Source organism: Balaenoptera musculus, chromosome 18, assembly GCF_009873245.2.
Source record: "Balaenoptera musculus isolate JJ_BM4_2016_0621 chromosome 18, mBalMus1.pri.v3, whole genome shotgun sequence".
Lineage (NCBI taxonomy): Eukaryota > Metazoa > Chordata > Mammalia > Artiodactyla > Balaenopteridae > Balaenoptera > Balaenoptera musculus.
In genome coordinates, this window is record NC_045802.1 from 23,904,263 (window position 1) to 23,925,055 (window position 20,793).

General features: G+C 39.9%; 2 pseudogenes; both read left to right on the forward strand.

Moving 5' to 3' along the window:
- The first annotated feature begins 1,998 nt into the window (after positions 1-1,998).
- On the forward strand, positions 1,999-3,103 carry LOC118884413 (annotated as a pseudogene).
- Positions 3,104-14,816: 11,713 nt separating this feature from the next.
- LOC118884414 lies at positions 14,817-16,148 on the forward strand (annotated as a pseudogene).
- Positions 16,149-20,793: the final 4,645 nt, after the last annotated feature.

Sequence of the window (20,793 nt, forward strand, 5' to 3'; positions counted from 1 at the left end):
CTCTTGGGCATATATCTGGAGAAAAACATGGTCCAAGAGGATACATGCACCCCAGTGTTCATTACAGCACTGTTTACAATAGCCAAGACATGGAAGCAACCTAAATGTCTATCGACAGAGGAATGGATAAAGAAGATATAGTACATATATGCAATGGAATATTACTCAGCCATGAAAAAGAATGAAATAATGCCACTTGCAGCAACATGGATGGACCTAGAAATTGTCATACTGAGTGAAGTAAGTCAGACAAAGACAAGTATCGTATGCTATTGCCTATATGCAGAATCTAAAAAATGATATAAATGAACTCATTTACAAAACAGAAACAGACTCACAGATTTAGAGAACGAACTTAGGTTACCGGGGGAAGGGTCAGGGGGAGGAATAGTTAAGGAGTTTGGGATTGACATGTACACACTGCTATATTTAAAATGGATAACCAACAAGGACCTACTGTATAGCATAGGGAACTCTGCTCAATATTATGTAACAACCTAAATGGGAAAAGAATTTGAAAAACAATAGATACATGTATATGTATAACTGAATCACTTTGCTGTACACCTGAAACTAACACAACATTGTTAATCACCTATACTCCAATATAAAATAAAAAGTTGAAAAAAAAATTCAATGAGATATCACCTCACACCAGTCAGAGTGTCCATCATCAAAAAATCTACAAACAATAAATGCTGGAGCGGGTGTGGAGAAAAGGGAACCCTCCTACACTGTTGGTGGGAATGTAAATTGATACAGCCACTATGGAGAACAGTACAGAGGTTCCTTAAAAAACTAAAAATAGAATTACCATATGACCCAGCAATCCCACTACTGGGCATATACCCAAAGAAAACCATGGTTCAAAAGGATACACGCACCCCAATGCTCATTGCAGCACTGTTTACGACAGCCAAGAAATGGAAGCAATGTAAATATCCATCAGCAGATGAATGGATAAAGAAGATGTGGTACATATATACAATGGAATATTACTCAAACATTAAAAAGAATGAAATAATGCCATTTGCAGCAACAATGGATGGACCTGGAGATTATCATACTGAGTGAAGTAAGTCAGACAAGACAAGACAAATATCATATGATATTGCTTTTATGAGGAATCTTTAAAAATACAAAAGCAAAATAACTAAGATCTTCTTAATTGCTTTTTGCTGTGATCTAACAAAACCCCAGTCTTGTTTGTGGCGGCAGTGGGCCCAGGTGAAAATGATCAATTCCCTGAACACTCCTGTATCTAAGAGTCAACATAGTTCTGGCCAATGAGATATAAGAAGTCTACTGAATGGGACTTCTGAGAGAAATACCTTGTGTAAGTTTGTGATAAGAAGATTGTAAACTGGGAAGAAAAATCCCATATGGAAAAGTTGTTTTTATGGTGAACTTATTCTATGAGCCCAATTTCTTGCATCTTCTCATACCTAGAAAAGCACTAAAATCATTACGGAGACATCTGCATCTCGCCACTAGCAGCAGCCTTCTGCCAAAACGTGTGCTTGATTGCACTGTATCCCCTAAAATCACATATATACTGACTTCTCCCCTTACCTCTTTGGAGCAGGTCCTCAGAACTATCTGATAGGCTGTCTCCCAAGCTACAGTCCTCATTTTGCCCCAAATAAACCTTAACTCACAATTCTCCCATTGTGCACTTTTTTAAGTCAACATATTTAAGGAATAAATTACATCAGACTGACAAATTCTGTAGAGTATTAAAAGAGGGACTATTTCCCAGCTCATTCAATGAGGAAAGCACAAAACTTGCCAAGGATATTAAATAAAGGAAAATTAGAGGTCCGTCTCTCACATTTACATATATTCAAACGTTTTACGCAAAATTTTAGCAAACCAAATCTAATAACATACATAAAGTATAACATATCATGACCGATTTGGGTTTAAGAAAGAAAAAAAAAGCAAGTTTGATTAAACATTCAAAAATCAACGTATTGACCATTTCCAAAACAGGCAGTCATGGCTGCCAGGGAGGAGGTACTCACCTTGCAGGCTGAAGCGTAAGGAGGGGCTGAATTTCCTAAAGCACAGGCTGGTGGAGGCTCTTTGGGCTGAGCAGGAGCTGGAGCTGCAGCTGCAGCACGAGCAGGAGCCGGAGCCTGCGCCAGAGCCTGCGCTGGAGCCTGTAACCAGGGCGATAATGTCTGCTTCTGGTGTTGCGGCTGCCCCGGAACGTCTCCGAATTGAGACTCTGCGCTCGGCCAGCAGCTAGTGCTGCCTGTGCTGAGCATGCGCGGACGGCTGGGTTTGGGAGCGCGACGTGCGTCGTGAGCAACGATGCGCTGAGCTACCCATAGCACCTGGCAACTTCTGGCGTGGCGTTCCTCGGCTTAAGCGACTGCCTCTTGTTTGGAGATGAGCAACTTGGCCCGCTGAGGGCTGCACCACGAGGCCTTTTCTGCGGCCACCTCTCCTCGGCCTCGAGTGCGTGCCCAACTCCACGCCCTTATGCCCCACTGCTCGGATCACGTGCTCACTCGCCACCTGGTTAATGACACATCATGCTGGCCAGCCGGCCTCTCGTGTTGGCCAGTGCCTTTGCTTACAGGCCCAAATCCCAGCCTTTTACTACGACGACAGCAGGCCTTGCTATCCCTGCATCTTCCCCTCAACTGCCTCTGACAGAGACAGTAACCACATGCGTGGACGGCGGGATGCTCAGCGTCTGGTGGTGTAACCACAATCCGGATGCTGGGCTGCCTGCAGACCCTAGAAGTGCTGAGGGTCACTGCCGTCTGGGCCCTCTCACAGTGGCAGCCTGCCGCTCTGGGATGCCTTCAGAAGCATTCCCACAGAATTCAGCAGCTGAGCAGCAGGGCCAACTGTGCAGCTGGCGAGGAGCAGCCCACTGTGGCTAATCTGCAGAACTACGAAGCAAGCCTTCGGTGGCTCCGAAACCACCAGAAAGTTCTGCTCCCTGCACTTGCTGAGCCCAGGGGAGCAGTCTTCTGTCACCGACTCTAAATGACTTCTGGATTCTGGGGCCCCCCACCTGTGGCTGAACTTCACACTTCAAAGTATGTGTTTTTTGCCTCTTGCTCAACACATCCCTTTGAAACGTTAGTAATCGAGGGATGCAGAAGAGCTGGAAGATCCTAGAAGTAATCCAGGAAGGGATTCGCATGGGAAGTGGCCCCTCTCTCTCCATTTACGTGACTTGAAAACTGGGCAGTGACTCACAGAAATCCATGAAATATCTTGCAGAAGGTTGATGATGCTGACTCCCAATTACCTGACTACCAATCTATCAGAAGAATGTCCATGAGCTAATCACGCCCTCTTTGAACATTACTATAAAACTTCTCACTACCCCCTCCAGGCTGGGACACAGAGTTTTGAAGGCAAAAGCCTGCTGTGGCCCACCTTGCCTGGCAAAGAATAAAGCTATTCTTTTCTACTTCACCCCAAACTCTGTCTCTGAGAATTCATTCAGTGTCAGGGTACAGAGGCCAGATTTGGCTTCATTCCCTTCCTGTTTTGAATATAACAGAACTCTTATTACTGCTTGTCCCAAAAAGTTATCTGAATACGTGACAGAGCTGGAGGGGAGAATTTAAAAAACAACAATGTATTTTACCACATTAACATAATAAAAGACAAAATATGATCATCTAAACAGATGCAGAAATGTAACATCCTTTCATAAAAAATAAATCTCTTTGTTAACAAAGAATAGAAGGGAATTTTTTCATGTATTAAAGACTATCTATCCAGGAGGAGGAGCTTCAAGATGGCAGAAGAGTAAGACATGGAGATCACCTTCCTCCCCACAAATACATCAGAAATACATCTACACGTGGAACAACTGCTACAGAACACCTAATGAATGCTGACAGAAGACCTCAGACCTCCCAAAAGGCAAGAAACTCCCCACGTACCTGGGTAGGGCAAAAGAAAAAAGAAAAAACAGAGACAAAAGAATAGGGATGGGACCTGCACCAGTGGGAGGGAGCTGTGAAGGAGGAAAGGTTTCCACACACTAGGAAGCCCCTTCACGGGCAGAGACTGCAGGTGGCGGAGGGGGGAAGCTTCGGAGCCACGGAGGAGAGCGCAGCAACAGGGGTGCAGAGGGCAAAGCGGAGAGATTCCCGCACAGAGGATCGGTGCCGACCAGTACTCACCAGCCTGAGAGGCTTGTCTGCTAACCCGCCGGGGCGGGCAGGGGCTGGGAGCTGAGGCTCGGGCTTTGGTCGGATCGCAGGGAGAGGACTGGGGTTGGCGGCGTGAACACAGCCTGAAGGGGGCTAGTGCACCACAGCTGGCCGGGAGGGAGTCCGGGAAAAGGTCTGGAGCTGCCGAACAGGCAAGAGACTTTTTCTTGCCTCTGTTTCCTGGTGCGGGAGGAGAAGGGATTCAGAGCGCCGCTTAAAGGAGCTCCAGAGACGGGCGCGAGCCGCAGCTATCAGCGCGGACCCCAGAGACGGGCAGGAGACGCTAAGGCTGCTGCTGCCACCAAGAAGCCTGTGTGCGAGCACAGGTCACTCTCCACACCTCCCCTCCCGGGAGCCTGTGCAGCCCGCCACGGCCAGGGTCCCGTGATCCAGGGACAACTTCCCCGGGAGAACACACGGTGCGCCTCAGGCTGGTGCAACGTCACGCTGCCCTCTGCCGCCGCAGGCTCGCCCCGCATCCGTACCCTTCCCTCCCCCCGGCCTGAGTGACCCAGAGCCCCCGAAGCAGCTGCTCCTTTAACCCCATCCTGTCTGAGTGAAGAACAGATGCCCTCAGGCGACCTACAGGCAGAGGCGGGGCCAAGTCCAAAGCTGAACCCCAGGAGCTGTGCGAACAAAGAAGAGAAAGGGAAATTTCTCCCAGCAGCCTCAGGAGCAGCGGATTAAATCTCCACAGTCAACCTGATGTACCCTGCATCTGTGGAATACCTGAATAGACAACGAATCATCCCAAATTGAGGAGGTGGACTTTGAGAGCAATGAGATATATATATATATATTTTTTTTTTCCCCCTTTTTCTCTTTTTGTGAGTCTGTATGCGTATGCTTCTGTGTGTGATTTTGTCTGTATAGCTTTGCTTTTACCATTTGTCCTAGGGTTCTGTCTGTCCGTTTTGTTTGTTTGCTTTTGTTTTTTTTTAGTATAGTTTTCAGCTCTTGTTATCATTGGTGGATTTGTTTCTTGGTTTGGTTGTTCTTTCTTTCTTTTTTGAATTACTTAAAAAAATTGTTTAATAATTATTTTTTGTTTTTATTTTAATAACTTAATTTAATTTAATTTTATCTTTTTCTTTCTTTCTTTCTTTCTTTCTTCCTTTTATTCTGAGCTGTGTGGATGACAGGCTCCTGGTGCTTGAACCAGGTGTCAGTGCTGTGCTTCTGAGGTGGGAGAGCCAAGTTCAGGACACTGGTGCACCACAGACCTCCCAGCTCCACATAATATCAAACAGCAAAAATCTCCCAGAGATCTCCATCTCAACGCCAAGACCCAGCTTCACTCAATGACCAGCAAGCTACAGTGCTGGACACCCTATGCCAAACAACTAGCAAGACAGGAACACAACCCCATCCATTAGCAGAGAGGCTGCCTAAAATCATAATAAGGCCACAGACACCCCAAAACACACCACCAGACGTGGACCTGCCCACCAGAAAGACAAGATCCAGCTTCATCCACCAGAACACAGGCACTAGTCCCCTCCACCAGGAAACCTACACAACCCACTATATTCACATTTTAATAAAAGTTCTAGTCAGCACAATGAAGCCAGAAAAAGAAATAAGTATATACGTGTTGGAGAGGAAGAAGTAATAAAACAACATTTTCCTCTTCTTTTTTTTTCTTTTTTCTTTTTTGCAGAAAGCAAGATTGTATATGTAGAAAGTTCAAAGTACAATTACAAGCTATTAAAATTTAAAATCATATTTATAAGGTTACAGCTTTCATGGGGTAAATATACCAATTGTGATGGTTAATATTCTGTGCCAACTTGACTGGGCTAAGGGCTGCCAAGATAGCTGGTAAAGCATTATCTCAGGGTATGTCTGTGAAGGTATTTCTGAAAGAGATTAGCATTTGAATCAGTAGACTGCTTAAAGATCTCCTTTACTCACATGGGTGACCATCATGCATTCCTTTGAGAGCCTGAACAGAACAAAAAGGCAGAAAAGGGGCCAATTTGCTCTGTTTGAGCTGAGACTTCCATCTTCTGCCCTTCAGTGCTCCTGGCTTGCAGGCTTTCAAACTCACACTGGAAGTTATGCCATCAGAGCCCAATTCTCAGGCCTTCAGACTCAGAGTGAATTATGCCACTAGCATTCCTGGTTCTCCAGCTTGGACACAGCAAATCAAAGGACTTCTTGGCCTCCATACAGCATGAGCCAATTCCTAAAATATATCACCTCATACATACTTATATATATCCTATTGGTTCTGTTCATCTGAACAACCCTATTATGCCAATTAATCATACTTCTTTATACCAGAAAAAAATGAAAATAAAGTTTTAAGAGATTTCATTTGCAATAACATCCAAATGCATAAAATATCTGTGAAAAAAATCAAACAAAAACTCATATGCAAGACTTCTACATAGAAAACTATAAAATATTATGGAGGAAATTAAAAAATATCTAAGTAAGTATATGTACATACATTGAGAAACTCAACATTGTCAAGATATCAATTTCTCTAAACTGATTTATTAATTCAATGCACTCCAAAAGAAAATACCAACATGTTTTAGTGTTTTCATTGTGGAAATTGACAAGGTGATTCTAAATGTTATATGGAAATACAAAAGATAAAAATCAGTATAATTTTTTTAATAAATTTTATTTATTTATTTATTTATGGCTTCATTTATTTACGGGTCTTCATTGCTGCGCTCGGGCTTTTCTCTGGATGCAGCTAGCGGAGGCTACTCTTTGTTGCGGTGCACGGCTTCTCACTGTGGTGGCTTCTCTTCCTGCAGAGCATTGGCTCTAGGCATGTGACCTTCAGTAGTTGTGGTGCATGGGCTTAGCTGCTCTGCGGAATGTGGGATCTCCCTGGACTAGGGATTGAACCTGTGTCCCCTGCACTGGCAGGCGGATTCTTAACCACTGCACCACCAGTGAAGCCCAAAAATCAGCATAATTTTGAAGTGCAAAAATATTAGAGTGCCCACTCTACTGGACATCAAATTTTGAAAATTAAGAGAGTATGATATTGGAGCTACGATAGACAAATGAAACAATGGAATAGAATGGAGAGTCTAAAGATACACCTACACAATACACCAGAGGGCAGACAGAAGAAGCAAGAAGAACTACAATCCTGCAGCCTGTGGAACGAAAACCACTTTCACAGAAAGACAGACAAAAAGAAAAGACAGAGGACTATGTACCAGATGAATGAACAAGATAAAACCCCAGAAAAACAACTATATGAAGTGGAGATAGGCAACCTTCCAGAAAAGAATTAACAATAATGATAGTGAAGATGATCCAGGTCCTCAGAAAAAGAATGGAGGCAAAGATCAAGAAGATGCAAGAAATGTTTAACAAAGACCTAGAAGAATTAAAGAACAAACAAACAGAGATGAACAATACAATAACTGAAATGAAAAATACACTAGAAGGAATCAATGGCAGAATAACTGAGGCAGAAAAACGGATAAATGACCTGGAAAACAGAATAATGGAATTCACTTCTGCAGAACAGAATAAAGAAAAAAGAATGAAAAGAAATGAAGACAACCTAAGAGACCTCTGGGACAACATTAAACACACCAACATTCGCTTTATAGGGGTCCCAGAAAGAGAAGAGAAAGAGAAAGGACCCAAGAATATATTTGAAGACATTATAGTTGAAAACTTCCCTAACATGGGAAAGGAAATAGCCACCCAAGTCCAGGAAGTGCAGAGAGTCCCAGGTAGGATAAACCCAAGGAGAAACATGCCAAGACACATGGTAATCAAATTGACAACAACTAAAGACAAAGAAAAATTGTTAAAAGCAACAAGGGAAAATGACAAATAACATACAAGGGAACTCCCATAAGGTTAACAGCTGATTTCTCAGCAGAAACTCTACAAGCCAGAAGGGAGTAGCACGTTATATCTAAAGTGATGAAAGGGAATAACCTACAACCAAGATTACTCTACCTGGCAAGGATGTCATTCACATTCGATGGAGAAATCAAAAGCTTTACAGACAAGCAAAAGCTAAGAGAATGCAGCACCACCAAACCAGCTCTACAACAAACACTAAAGGAACTTCTCTAAGTGGGAAACACAAGAGAACAAAATGACCTAGAAAAACAAACCCAAAACAATTTAAAAAATGGTAACAGGAACATACATATCAATAATTACCTTAAGTGAGAATGGATTAAATGCTCAGCGACACAGGCTCGCTGAATGGATACAAAAACAACACCCACGTATATGCTGTCTACAAGAGACCCACTTCAGACCTAGGGACACATACAGACTGAAAGTGAGGGGATGGAAAAAGATATTCCATGCAAATGGAAATCAAAAGAAAGGTGGAGTAGTAATATTCATATCAGAAAAAATAGACTTAAAATAAAGAATGTTACAAGAAACAAGGAAGGACACTACATAATGATCAAGGGATCGATCCAAGAAGAACATAAAGCAATTATAAATATATATGCACCCAGCATAGGAGGACCTCAATACATAAGGCAAATGCTAATAGCTATAAAGGAGGAAATCGACAATTACACAATAATAGTAGTAGACTTTAACACCTAACTTACACCAATGGACAGATCATCCAGAAAGAAAATTAATAAGGAAACACAAGCTTTAAATGACACAATAGACCAGATAGATTTAATTCATATTTATAGGACATTCCATCCAAAAACAGCAGATTACGCTTACTTCTCAAGTGCACACGGAACATTCTCCAGGACAGATCACATCTTGGGTCACAAATCAAGCCTCAGTAAATTTAAGAAAATTGAAATCATATCAAGAATCTTTTCCACCACAAAGCTATGAGATTAGAAATTAATTACAGGGAAAAAAACGTAAAACACACAAACACATGGAGGCTAAACAATACGTTACTAAATAACCAAGAGATCACTGAAGAAATCAAAGAGGAAATCAACAAATACATAGAGACAAATGACCACGAAAACACGATGATCCAAAACCTATGGGATGCAGCAAAAGCAGTTCTAAGAGGGAAGTTTATAGCAATATAATCCTACTTCAAGAAACAAGAAAAATCTCAAATAAACAATCTAACCTTACACCTAAAGATACTAGAGAAAGAAGAACAAACAAAACGCAAAGTTAGCAGAAGGAAAGAAATCATAAAGATCAGAGCAGAAATAAATGAAATAGAAACAAAGAAAACAATAGCAAAGATCAATAAAACTAAAAGCTGGTTCTTTGAGAAGACAAACAAAATTGATAAACTGTTAACCAGGCTCATCAAGAAAAAGAGGGAGACGACTCAAATTAATAAAATTAGAAATGAAAAAGGAGAAGTTACAATGGACATTGCAGAAATACAAAGCGTTTTAAGAGACTACTACAAGCAACTCTATGCCAATAAAATGGACAACCTGGAAGAAATGGACAAATTCTTAGAAGAACAAGACAAGGACGTCCACTCCTGTCACAATTATTCAACATAGTTTTGGAAGTCCTAGCCACAGCAATCAGAGAAGAAAAAGAAATAAAAGGAATACAAATTGGAAAAGAAGAAGTAAAACTCTCACTGTTAGCAGATGACATACTATACATAGAGAATCCTAAAGATGCCACCAGGAAACTACTAGAGCTAATCAATGAATTTGGTAAAGTTGCAGGATACAAAATTAATGCACAGAAATCTCTTGCATCCATATACACTAACAACGAAAGATCAGAAAGAGAAATTAAGGAAACAATACCATTCACCACTGTAACAAAAAGAATAAAATACCTAGGAATAAACCTACCTAAGGAGGTAAAAGACCTGTACTCAGAAAACTATAAGACACTGATGAAAGAAATCAAAGATGACACAAACAGATGGAGAGATATACCATGTTCTTGGATTGGAAGAATCAATATTGTGATAATGATTATACTACCCAAAGCAATCTACAGATTCAACACAATCCCTATCAAATTAACCAATGGCATTTTTTACAGAAGTAGAACAAAAAATCTTAAAATGTGTATGGAGACACAAAAGATCCCAAATAGCCAAAGCAATCTTGAGGGAAAAGAACAGAGCTGGAGGAATCAGACTCCCTGACTTCAGACTATACTACAAAGCTACAGTAATCAAGACAATATGGTACTGGCACAAAAACAGAAATATAGATCAATGGAACAGGATAGAAAACCCAGAAATAAACCCACGCACCTGTGGTCAACTAATCTATGATAAAGGAGGCAAGGATATAAAATGGAGAAAAGACAGTCTCTTCAATAAGTGATGCTGGGAAAACTGGACAGCTACATGTAAAAGAATGAAATTAGAACATTCCCTAACACCATATACAAAAATAAACTCAAAATGGATTAAAGACCTAAATGTAAGACTGGACACTATAAAACTCTTGGAGGAAAACATAGGAAGAACACTCTTTGACATAAATCACAGCAATATCTTCTTTGACCCACCTCCTAGAGTAATGGAAATAAAAACAAAAATAAACAAATGGGAACTAATGAAACTTAAGCCTTTTGCACAGCAAAGGAAACTATAAACAAGATGAAAAGACAACCCTCAGAATGGGAGAAAATATTTGCAAACGAATCAATGGACAAATGATTAATCTCCAAAATATATAAACAGCTCATGCAGCTCAATATTAAAAAAAAACAACCCAATCCAAAAATGGGCAGAAGACCTAAATAGACATTTCTGCAAGAAGACATACAGATGACCAAGTGGCATATGAAAAGCTGCTCAACATCACAAATTATTAGAGAAATGCAAATCAAAACTACAATGAGGTTATCACCTCACACTGGTTAGAATGGGCATCATCAGAAAATCTACAAATAACAAATGCTGGAGAGGATGTGGAGAAAAGGGAACCCTCTTGCACTGTTGGTGGGAATGTAAATTGATGTAGCCACTATGGAGAACAGTATGGAGGTTCCTTAAAAAACTAAAAATAGAATTAGCATATGACACAACAATCCCATTACTGTGCATATACCCAGAGAAAACCATAATTCAAAAAGACACATACACCCCAATGTTCACTGCAGCACTATTTACAATAGCCAGGTCATGGAAGCAACCTAAATGCCCATCGACAGTAATATTCCATATATATAATGAAATATTACTCAGCCATAAAAAGGAATGGAATTGGGTCATTTGTAGAGATGTGGATGGACATAGAGACTGTCACACAGAGTGAAGTAAGTCAGAAAGAGAAAAACAAATATCTTATATTAATGCATATATGTGGAGTCTAGGAAAATGGCACAGACGAACCAGTTTGCAAGGCAGAAACAGAGACACAGATGTAGAGAACAAACGTATGGACACCAAGGGGGGAAGGGGGGGTGGAGTTGGTGGTGGGAATGAATTGGGAGATTGGAATTGACATACATACACTAATATGTATAACACAGATAACTAATAAGAACCTGCTGTATAAAAAATAAATTAAAAATGTTCTGTGTCAGAAAAAAAAAGTAAAATTGTATGATCATATCAGTAGCTGCAGGAAAAAAAAAAAGATAGACCTACACATAGAAAGATATTCATCGGGCTTCCCTGGTGGTGCAGTGGTTGAGAATCTGCCTGCTAATGCAGGGGACACGGGTTCGAGCCCTGGTCTGGGAAGATCCCACATGCCGCGGAGCAACTAGGCCCGTGAGCCACAACTACTGAGCCTGCGCGTCTGGAGCCTGTGCTCCACAACAAGAGAGGCCACGATAGTGAGAAGCCCGCGCACCGCGATGAAGAGTGGTCCCCGCTTGCCACAACTAGAGAAAGCCCTCGCACAGAAACGAAGACCCCACACAACCAAAAATAAATAAATAAAAAATATGGCCTCGAGGAGCCCTCCTAGGAGTGCCAACCCACAAACATTTAAAAAAAAAAAAAAAAGAAAGATACTCATCTATGATAACTACTCATTTCTATTCTTAGTTAGCAAAGGATTTCTTGTTTTCTGGGGGGTTTTTTGTTTTGTTTTGTTTTGTTTTGTTGCTTTGTTTTTTTCATGAGAGGATGTTGAATTTCTGCAACTGTTGAGATAATATTTTCTTTTACTCTTGAATGTGGGAAAATAAATCAACATCAATTTTTGTAGGTCAGTACCTTTCTTTACTGTTCTAAGAATATTTTTATACTCCAAAATCATGTAGAACTCATCCAAAGGTAACTTTATCATGTCATCTTTAAGATATAGATTTATAATCCATACGGAATTATTTTTTGTATGGGGGGTGACTAGAAGTCAAGTTTTATTTTCTACCTGTATAGCCTACTTCCCCAGCACCATTTAGCTAACTGAGCAGAGACTTAAGTGGCCACACATAGAAAAAAATATAGACTTCACAACATTAGTTCAGACAAGTCATGAAACAAATGCACAAACAATAACAAATAGCAGCAAGAACAGACTAAACTAGTGTACTGGCAATAAATTCTCTCAATTTTTAATAGTCTATGAAAGTCCTTTATTGCTTCTTCACTTTTTAAGAATAATTTCCAGTGTACAAAATACTAGGTTGTTGGGTTTTTTTCTCTCAATACTTTATTTCACTCCACTCACTTCTTTCTCACATGGTTTCTGAGAAGTCAGATGTAATTCTTATCTTAGTTCCTTTATAGGTAAGATATTTTTTCCCTCTGGTTTCCTTCATGATTTTTTCTTTATCTCTGATTTTCTATAATTTGAAAATGATATGCCTTGTAAGTCACTGTTTACTATAAAAGTTAAAAGGTGAAACTATTTAAAATAACTATAACTAGAATAATTTAAATGATATACAATTTTAAAATATGTAAATTAACAACACAAAATGTGGGGCAAGAAGTAAAATTATGTTTTTTTGTATGTAAGTGAAGTTATAAGCTTAAAATAGGCTCTTATAACATCTTAAATACAAGCTATTTTATATAAACTTCATATTTATGACATAGAAAAAATCTTTAATAGACACCCAAAGATGAAGAGAAAGGAATCAATTCACACCACTACAAAATATATATATATTTTGTGTGTGTGAACACATACTGAAAACAATTAACAAAAATGGTGATCATAAATCCTTACCTATCAATAATTACTTTAAATGTAATATATTAAATCACCAACCTAAAGACATAGAGTGGCTCAAGGGATAAAAAACCTCCCAACAAAGAAGAGCCTACAACCAGATGGCTTGACTGATGAATTCCACCAAACATTTAAAGAAGAATTAACACCAAACCTTCTCAATCTCTTCCAAAAAATTGAAGAAGAGAGAACACTTCCAAACTCATAATCTTGTATATAGAAAATTCTAAAGAATTCACACACACAAAAAAATATTTTAGAGCTAATAAACCATTTCAGCACAGTAGTAGGATAAAAAATAAACAAAAGTTAGTTGTATTTCTATACACTAGCAATGAACAATCTAAAAACGAAATTGAGAAAATAATTCCACTTACAATAGTATCAAAAAGAATGAAATACTAAGGTTTAAATTTAGCAAAACAAGTACAAGGTTTATACACTGAAAACTACAAAACATCATTGAAAGAAACTAAAGGAGACCTAATTAAACAGAAAGACACCCCCATGTGAACAGATTGGAAGATTTAATATTGTTCTGGTGGCAATGCTCCCCAAAGTGATGTACAGATTCATGCCATCCTTATCACAAATCCAGATGGCTTTTTTTTTTTTTGCAGAAAGTGACAAGCTGATCCTAACGTTCATATAGAAATTCAAGGAACTCAGAATAGCCAAAATCTTGAAAAACTTGGAGGACTCACACTTCCAAATTTCAACACTTACTACAAAGTCGAAACAGTATAGTAGTGGTATAAAGATAGATGTGTAAATCAATGGAATAGAATTGAAAGTCTAGAAATATATCCACACATTTATGCTCAACTGATTTTTGACAAGGGTGCCATGACCATTCAAGGGGGAAAAAAACAGTCTTCAAGAAATGGTGCTTGGGGGCTTCCCTGGTGGCGCAGTGGTTGAGAATCTGCCTGCCAATGCAGGGGACACGGGTACGAGCCCTGGTCTCGGAGGATCCCACATGCCGCGGAGCAACTAGGCCCGTGAGCCACAATTGCTGAGCCTGCGTGTCTGGAGCCTGTGCTCCGCAACAAGAGAGGCCACGATAGTGAGAGGCCCGTGCACCGCGATGAAGAGTGGCCCCCACTTGCCACAACTAGAGAAAGCCCTCGCACAGAAACGAAGACCCAACACAGCCATAAATAAAAAAAAAACAAAAAAACAAAAAACAGGAGCTGTTGTTTAAAAAAAAAAGAAAAGAAAAGAAATGGTGCTGGGACAACTGAATATACACATGCAAAGCATGGAGTTGGACCTTTACCTTGCACCATATTTTTGCTCAAAATAAATTTACCCCAAATAGATCAAAGACCTAAATGTAAGAAAAAAACTTAGGTTAAGTCTTCATAGCTTTGGACTAGGCAATAATTTCCTAGATACAACACCTATAGCCCAAGCAACCAACAAGAAAATACATTGGGTTTTATCAAAATTAAAAACTTTTGTGCATCAAAAGATACTATCAAGAAATTATAGAGTCATAATGGTGTCTGTATAACCTCCAGAGACTGGTGCATTGGACCTCAGCCACCCATAAAACATAACAGCAGCAGCTAGGCCAACTCTTGAACCTGCAGTAGGTAGGAGAGGAAAAGGAGAAAGTGATTTGAGCCAACTCTCAAAGCAATATTCAAGTAGAGACCTATCCTCTCATACAGATAAAATATAGACAAACCACTCAGGATGTCCCTGAAGAGGTTAGGAACCATGACTTCAGGAGAGAGTTGGAAGAGAGAGAAAAAAATAAGAGATTGTCCAACCGAGAACATACAACCTCCTCTTCAGTGTCAAAGAAGCCTTGATTAGACCAGATTCCCACTGCCAACCTTGATGCAGCTGATCCTCTAAAGGATAAGATGAAGATGAAGACTTTGATAAAGAGAGTGATGATGATGATGATGATGATACTGTAGCTCTTGCAGAACTGGAAAAGATTAACAAAGAAAGAGCTGAAGAGCAGGCCAGGAAAGAACAAAAACAAAAAGGTGAAGAAAAAAGGATTCATACGAAAAACATTCTGAATGGAAATCCTCTCCTTAATCTCACTGGTCCATCCCAGCCTCAGGCCAACTTCAAAGTTAAAAGAAGGTGGGATGGGGCTTCCCTGGTGGTGCAGTTGTTGAGAATCCGCCTGCCAATGCAGGGGACATGGGTTCGAGCCCTGGTCTGGGAAGATCCCACATGCCGCGGAGCAACTGGGCCCGTGAGCCACAGCTACTGAGCCTGCGTGTCTGGAGCCTGTGCTCGGCAACAAGAGAGGCCGTGATAGTGAGAGGCCCACGCACCGCGATGAAGAGTGGCCCCCGCTTGCCGCAACTAGAGAAAGCCCTCACAGAGAAACGAAGACCCAACACAGCCATAAATAAATAAATAAATTTAAAATTACCTTTCTCTTTTTTTTTTTTTTTACCATATTTGCTTATTTATTTATTTATTTATTTTTATTTTTGGCTGTGTTGGGTCTTCGTTTCTGTGCGAGGGCTTTCTCCAGTTGCGGCAAGTGGGGGCCACTGTTCATCGCGGTGCACGGGCCTCTCACTGTCGCGGCCTCTCCCGTTACGGAGCACAGGCTCCAAATGCGCAGGCTCAGTAATTGTGGCTCACGGGCCTAGTTGCTCCGCGGCATGTGGGATCTTCCCAGACCAGGGCTCGAACCCATGTCCCCTGCATTGGCAGGCAGATTCTCAACCACTGCACCACCAGGGAAGCCCACCTTTCTCTTCTTTAAAAAAAAAAGAAGGTGGGATGATGACTTTGTTTTCAAGGACTGTGCAAAAGGTGTGGATGATCAGAAGAAGAAAGAAAAAGATTAGTGAATGATACGCTGCAATCTGAATTTTACAAAAAGTTCATGGAGAAATATATTAAATAGTACAGTTTTTGTGCTTAATTAAAGACTGTAAAATGTAAACACTCTGACTTTATTTTGGTTAGTTTTTTTCTCTTTCCCCCCTTCTAAATTGTGTATAGGTTTCCCTAATTTTAAGTTCCAAAATATCTTTTCATTTATTGATACCTTATTTGATAAGGACTTGGGAATTGGTTTAACCCAGTTTTCACCTCTGAATATTTCCAGTCATATATTTTCTTTTCAATATGGGAAAGGGAATCTGCTTGTAATGTGTTTCTAACAATCTAAAAAAAAAACCAACAGAAATTATAAAGAGAAATCAAAAATTGGGATAGAATATTTGCAAGTCATGTGTCTGTCCAGAGTCTAGTATCCAGAATATAAAAAGAACCAATACTAGTGAACAATAAAAAGACAAACAACACAATTTAAAAATGAGAAAGGATCTGAATAGACATTTCTCCAAAGAAGATATATAAATGGCCATGAGCAAATGTCTAGGTGTTTCTATTTAGCCCTATAGAAGTTTATTTTGGCCCATTATTCTAATTATTTTAACTTATTTTAAAATTTCTATGATACCAGCAGGTACACAGGTATCCCTTCCAGTCTCCCATCAGTTTCCAATTTGATTAGCAAACTACCAGTGTCCTCATCTAGATCATTAACAGGCAGAAAGCAGAGCCGTGCCATATACCACTGTACCCCTTTCTCCAGATAATCAGCAACATTTCATTGATTAGTGCTCTTTCAACCTTTTTGTACAAAAACTAGGCAATGATGTTGTAGCAAATTAACCTTCAAATCTCAGGGACTCAATAGAGCAGAAATTTAATTCTTATTCATGTCTCAGTCCAGCGTAGGGTAAATGACTTTCCTGGGCACCTTGCCACTATGCAATACTCAGGGAACTGGGCTGCCTCCATAGAATGGCTCTAACGTGCAATTGGATAGGGAACAGAGAGTGTAAGCTAAGAAACTCACAGGAGATTTTAGGGGCCAGGTCTAACAGTGGCATGTATCACTTCTGCCCACATCTCATGGGTCACACCAGCCTCAAACTAACTGCTGGGAAATGTAATCTTCCAAAGTGCCCAAGGAGAAGAAGTGGTATTGATGAGCATCTACCCACAACTTCCTCAATTTAATAAAACCTCAATCTTCCAAAGCTGGCACTGGCAGGAGACTTTCCAAGTGGGAAGGGGTGAGAGGACCTTGCAGCCTTACTCTTTTTCCCCTCAGAATTTGCATTCCTTTGGAGCTCTTCCATTCACATCACTACCATCACCATGCAGACATCAGAGGCTTCTGCAGCCATTTAAGTGCACCCACCAAAGAGGGACTCACACTTTCCACCAACCTAACAATGTGGAAAAGATGCTATTCACCAGTGGAGCTAGATGAAACAGGCCAGCTTGTTCCTTACACAGCCCAAAGAAACTTGGTGATAACTCCACCAATTCACAAGTTCTCTCTGCTGAGAATTGTTGCCCCCTCTAAGCAACAAAACCTGATACGATCCTATGTTAACTCTCTCTTGCAGGTGGTCCCACATCTGTTCCAAGCAGAAACACTCTTATATGTCTTACCCCAAAGAACTATGAGAATTTTTCCTGATAAATCACCTCCTTTACAAAAAACTGATACCTGTAAGCCTTTCTTTTTCAGGGGAGACCCCAGTCCCAACCCCAGAAGCAGTGTGGTCTCAACTCTATAGTTTAAGCAGGACAATCACAACAGAGTACCTACCACGTATTACACCTAGGGATAGATGAGATAATTTTTTTAAAATCTTATTTATTTCTTTAACATCTTTCGAGACAAGGAACTGACTCTGAGAACGTACATTCTCTCCTCACCTTTGTCTTGCTGTGAAAGTGTCTCAGACTTTCAAAAATTGTGCCTTTGCTTTAATGCGTTACTCCATAATAGGCTCCTGTGCTCTTTTTTTTTTTTTAACGTCTTTATTGGAGTATAATTGATTTACAATGGTATCTTAGTTTCTGCTTTACAACAAAGTGAATCAGCTATAAGTATACATATATCCCCATATCCCCTCTCCCTTGGGTCTCCGTCACATCCTCCCTATCCCACCCCTCTAGGTGGTCACAAAGCACCAAGCTGATCTCCCTGTGCTATGCAGCTACTTCCCACTAGCTATTTTTTTACATTTGGTAGTGTATATATGTCAGTGCCACTCTCTCACTTCGTCCCAGCTTACCCTTTCCCCTCCCCATGCCCTCAAGTCCATTCTCTACGTCTGCGTCTTTATTCCCGTCCTGTCCCTAGGTTCTTCAGAATTTTTTTTTTTTTTTTTAGATTCCATATATATGTGTTAGCATACGGTATTTGTTTTTCTCTTTCTGACTTACTTCACTCTGTATGACAGACTCTAGGTCCATCCACCTCACTACAAATAACTCAATTTCGTTTCTTTTTATGGCTGAGTAATATTCCATTGTATATATGTGTCACATCTTCTTTATCCATTCATCTGTTGATGGACACTTAGGTTGCTTCCATGTCCTGGCTATTGTAAACAGAGATGCAAGGAACACTGTGGTACTTGACTCTTTTTTGTATTATGGTTTTCGAAGGGTATATGCCCAGTAGTGGGATTGCTGGGTTGTATGGTAGTTCTATTTTTAGTTTTATAAGGAACCTCCATACTCTTCTCCATAGTGGCTGTATCAATTTACATTCCCACCAACAGTGCAAGAGGGTCCCCTTTTCTCCACACCCTCTCCAGCATTTATTGTTTGTAGATATTTTGATGATGGCCATTCTGACTGGTGTGAGGTGATAACTCATGTAGTTCTGATTTGCATTTATCTAATGATTAGTGATATTGAGCACCCTTTCATGTGTTTGTTAGCAATCAGTATGTCTTCTTCGGAGAAATGGCTACTTAGGTCTTCTGCCCATTTTTGGATTGGGTTGTTTGTTTTTTTTGATATTGAGCTGCCTGAGCTGCTTGCAAATTTTGGAGATTGATCCTTTGTCAGTTGCTTCATTTGCAAATATTTTCTCCCATTCTGGGGGCTGTCTTTTCATCTTGCTTATGGTTTCCTTTGCTGTGCAAAAGCTTTTAAGTTTCACTAGGTCCCATTTGTTTATTTTTGTTTTTATTTCCATTTCTCTAGGAGGTGGGTCAAAAAGGATCTTGCTGTGATTTATGTCATAGAGTGTTCTGCCTATGTTTTCCAATAAGAGTTTGATAGTGTTTGGCCTTACACTTAGGTCTTTAATCTATTTTGAGTTTATTTTTGTGTATGGTGTTAAGGAGTGTTCTAATTTCATTCTTTTACATGTAGCTGTCCAGTTTTCCCAGCACTACTTTACTGAAGAGGCTGTCTTTTCTCCATTGTATATTCTTGACTCCTTTATCAAAGATAAGGTGACCATATGTGCGTGGGTTTATCTCTGGGCTTTCTATCCTGACCCATTGATCTATATTTCTGTTTTTGTGCCAGTACCATACTGTCTTGATTACTGTAGCTTTGTAGTAAAGTCTGAAGTCTGGGAGCCTGATTCCTCCAGCTCCATGTTTTTTTCTCAAGATTGATTTGGCTATTTGGGGTCTTTTGTGTTTCCATACAAATTGTGAAATTTTTTGTTCTACTTCTGTGAACAATGCCAGTGGTAGTTTGATAGGGGTTGCACTGTATCTGTAGATTGCTTTGGGTAGTATAGTCATTTTCACAATGTTGATTCTTCCATTCCAAGAACATGGTATTTCTCTCCATCTGTTTGTATCATCTTTAATTTCTTTCATCAGTGTCTTTTAGTTTTCTGCATACAGGTCTTTTGTCTCCTTAGGTAGGTTTATTCCTAGGTATTTTATACTTTTTGTTGCAATGGTAAATGGGAGTGTTTCCTTAATGTCTCTTTCAGATTTTTCATCATTAATGTATAGGAATGCAAGCGATTTCTGTGAATTAATTTTGTATCCTGCTACTTTACCAAATTCATTGATTAGCTCTAGTAGTTTTCTTATAGCATCTTTAGGATTCTCTATGTATAGTCTCATGTAATCTGCAAACAGTGATAGCTTTACTTCTTCTTTTCCGATTTGGATTCCTTTTATTTTTCTTCTCTGATTGCTGTGGCTAAAACTTCCAAAACTATGTTGAATAATAGTGATGAGAGTGGGAAAACTTGTCTTGTTCCTGATCTTAGAGGAAATGGTTTCAGTTTTTCACCATTGAGAATGATGTTGGCTGTGGGTTTGTCATATATGGCCTTTACTATGTTGAGGTAAGTTCCCTCTGTGCCTACTTTCTGGAGGGTTTTTATCATAAATGGGTGTTGAATTGTGTCGAAGGCTTTTTCTGCATCTATTGAGATGATCATATGGTTCTTTTCCTTCAGTTTGTTAATATGGTTTATCACATTGATTGATTTGCATATATTGAAGAATCCTTGCATTCCTGGGATAAACCCCACTTGATCATGTTGTATGATCCTTTTAATGTGCTGTTGGATTCTGTTTGGTAGTATTTTGTTGAGGACTTTTGCATCTATATTCATCAGTGATATTGGCCTGTAGTTTTATTTACTTGTGACATCTTTGTCTGGTTTTGGTATCAGTTTGATGGTGGCCTCCTTGAATGAGTTTGGGAGTGTTCCTCCCTCTGCTATGTTTTGGAAGTTTGAGAAGGATAGG